This window comes from Oncorhynchus kisutch, unplaced genomic scaffold, assembly GCF_002021735.2.
Source record: "Oncorhynchus kisutch isolate 150728-3 unplaced genomic scaffold, Okis_V2 scaffold2356, whole genome shotgun sequence".
Taxonomy (NCBI): Eukaryota; Metazoa; Chordata; class Actinopteri; order Salmoniformes; family Salmonidae; genus Oncorhynchus; species Oncorhynchus kisutch.
The window spans coordinates 22,196-25,716 of NW_022264301.1; the positions used below are offsets into that span (position 1 = coordinate 22,196).

General features: G+C 42.0%; 1 long non-coding RNA gene across 1 annotated transcript; it reads left to right on the forward strand.

Moving 5' to 3' along the window:
- On the forward strand, positions 1-2,599 carry LOC116369982 (uncharacterized). Its single transcript, XR_004208688.1, has 3 exons — positions 1-208; positions 1,696-1,813; positions 1,963-2,599. It is a non-coding gene; the product is annotated as an uncharacterized LOC116369982 (long non-coding RNA).
- Positions 2,600-3,521: the final 922 nt, after the last annotated feature.

A 3,521-nucleotide genomic window follows, 5' to 3' on the forward strand; every position in this document is an offset into this window, starting at 1 on the left:
TGTGCTGCGGCGAAGTTTCCCCTAGATACAGATCTAGAATCAGCTTCCCCTCCCCAAACCTAACAAGGACCATTAGCGGGGGGAATTCAAACCTGATCCAAAGCCAGGGTCTATTTGGGGAACTTGTCCCCTCCCCCACAACACTACACGTGGATGCGGCTTCCTCAGTTCACCATGCTCATAAAGAAAACAGCAGTGTATTTTAGCTGTAAGTATTTTGCAGTTACTAGCGATATTATTTTAAATGAATTTACCTAGCTTCGTTATTATTCAACAATAACTCGGCCAATGTAGCTGTAGCGGGCTACATTTCGTCGATGCATGGAAAAGTATTAGCTCTGTTGTAGCATTTTGTTAGCTAGCGAGCCATTTTTCCTGGCTATACTGGTTAATTAGCCAGCTAGCTGCTAAAGGTTGCTGGAGTAGACATTAATACATTTCGGAATGGATTATTATTGCATTGCTTATCTTTGCTATGATGTCTTAGATGTTCTCATATGGAAGAATGTTGTGTTGTGCATAATGTTAAATAACTCCATAGGAGTAATGTTAAACTAGCTACTGGTAGCTACCTACATTGTAATACAAATGTTGTCCTAGCTCGGTTGCTTTCCTGTGACATGCCGAGTTATTTGCGCAAGTCACAATGTGAGACATTTTGTTTAGAGGTGGGTGATTGTATTTTGAAATGGCAGCTAGGGAAAGGCATTTGGAATATTTCACTATTCAAATATGGATATCCGGATGGTCCAATTACATTTCTTTTTTTGTGAAAACATGTTTTATTTGCTGCAGGACTGGCAGAGACAGTGCGGTGCTAGAAGGGAAGATTTGATTTGGAGAGACAGTTGTTGCTGTCATACTATACATTTATTAATGAATTATTTTAAAATTGTAATCTAAAAGCAGGAATCTCTCGTGCCAAGGTATGTAGCCAACCGTCAACCACCTCCTCATTTCCTGCATTTTAAAGTTGCAATCGGCAGTTGCAAAATCCATTTTTGAACCTGCAATTGAATGATATATACCCATTGATTCTTGAAGAATATAACTTATAAATGCCTCATGAGCTTAGTTCAACAGTTGTACCCCATCAGAACTCAGCATATAAGCTTGTTTTACTTCAATGTGGGTTAACAAAGTACATGTAAACAAACACTCTATAGCCTCAAAACATGGTTAAACATGGATCAATCCACTAATGGGAGGGAAATGTAGCCTCAAAATGAGCTGTTAATGGCAGAGAGATTTCAAACTCTTTGTAATTGGTCTATTAACTTAGACCACCTGGTGATGTCACCAAGCAAGCCAAAACTCCACCAATACAAAACCTGTGGATTTAGAATGTCTTATGTAGATTGTATTTTCAATCAGCAACTATCAGGAAGTTACACTGATAAAAAAAATTCATAGTTTCATCGGCTGTTGTACAAATATTATACAAAACACCAGCTGAGTGACACCGGCTGCATCAGTGAGTATGAACCTGACAGTGAAAGCTCGAGTGACAGGTGTTCAGAACTCACTCAGCCTGGTAATTCTGAGACGGTAGACACCGGCTGCTTTCGTAAGCAAGGGAACATCCGCAGTCTACCGTCAAACTTACCAGGCTTAGCAAAAATGTAATGTCATTGCTTGCTAATATGTGGATTTGTTGTTAATCTTATGTATGTTCCATCGTTTTGTGTTTTTCAGGCAAGCCTGGGAAAGAACTGAGAACTAAAGGGTCAAGACAGACACCAGAAAGAGGCCCAAGAAGACTTGGACGCAGGAACAGAGGACAGCGAGGGATGTACAGAACTCACTCAGTCCGGTAAGTTGGTGAGTGTACACTTCGAGACTGCTTACCTGACACGGAGGAAGTCTTTTCTTTTTATCTCCTCTCCCTTACCTTCCCTATGCCCCCCTCCCCTATTGTGTTGGACCGTCATGTGGTTTAATCTTTTCTTTGTTTGCGATTAGGTTTGGAGAATGACTTCTCAACCCAAGACTAAGAGCAGCTGTGAGAAAGCATCAGTTTGGAAGCATTTGGGAAAATGTAAAGTGCTAAAGAAGGTTCCCGGCAAAGAGGATTGACTGTTATGGGTCAGAGCCAGCTCTCACAAACAGAACATGGAAAGACATGAAAACCTGGTGCACAACAAAATGCAAACAGAAAAGGCTCTCCGCAGCCGGTAAAAGGCTAGCAGGCTATAGGTGAATGGGAGAGTTGTAAAAGACAAAAAGCTTTTTAGACATAGCTCCAAAATGCAGGTGCTCGTTGCGCTCGTGAGCTAGTTCTGTTTTGTGGTGGAAAACTTAGTGTGTCGAGCATAATACGTCAACCCTGTTACCAATAGATAAAGGGGCTAGACATTTTTTTGCAATTTCATTTTTTGTCTGAAACGTCCAATTCAAAGGCTTCCATTCCCCTTGTCACAAGGAATTTATGCATGATGTAATACGAAACCCTGCCTCCCGAGTGGCGCAGTGGTCTTAGGCACTGCATCGCAGTTGCTAGCTGTGCCGCTATAGATCCTGGTCCGAGTCCAGGCTCTGTCGCAGCCGGCTGCGACCCGGAGACCCATCGGTTGGCGCACAATTGTCCCAGCGTCGTCCTGGTTAGGGGAGGGTTTGTCTGGCAGGGATGTCCTTGTCCCATTGCGCTCTAGCAACTCCTGTTGCGGGCCGGGCGCATGCATGCTGACACGGTCGCCAGGTGTACGGTGTTTCCTCCAACACATTGGTGTGGCTGGCTTCCGGGTTAAGCGGGCATTGTGTCAGGAAGCAGTGCAGCTTGTCAGGGTTGTGTTTCGTGGAGAACGCATGGCGCTCTACCTTCGCCTCTCCCGAGTCCGTAGGGAGTTGCAGCAATGAGACAAGACTGTAACCATCAATTGGATACCACAAAAATTGGGGAGATAAAGGGGTTCAAAGAAAAATATTTATATATAAAAAAATATAACCCTGTTATGGTCAGCCTTTACTTAATAGGCACTTATTGTAGTCATTTTTTTATTTAATCTCTTGAGATGGGAAACCCGTTTTCTATTTTTGTTTTCATTTGAATATGGTCTTTATTTTATTTATTTATTTCACCTTTATTTAACCAGGTAGGCAAGTTGAGAACAAGTTCTCATTTACAATTGCGACCTGGCCAAGATAAAGCAAAGCAGTTCGACACATACAACGACAGAGTTACACTTGGAGTAAAACAAACATACAGTCAATAATACAGTATAAACAAGTCTATATACGATGTGAGCAAATGAGGTGAGATAAGGGAGGTAAAGGCAAAAAAGGCCATGGTGGCAAAGTAAATACAATATAGCAAGTAAAACACTGGAATGGTAGATTTGCAGTGGAAGAATGTGCAAAGTAGAAATAAAAAATAATGGGGTGCAAAGGAGCTAAATAAAATAAAAAATACAGTAGGGAAAGAGGTAGTTGTTTGGGCTAAATTATAGGTGGGCTATGTACAGGTGCAGTAATCTGTGAGCTGCTCTGACAGTTGTTGCTTAAAGCTAGTGAGGGAGATAAGT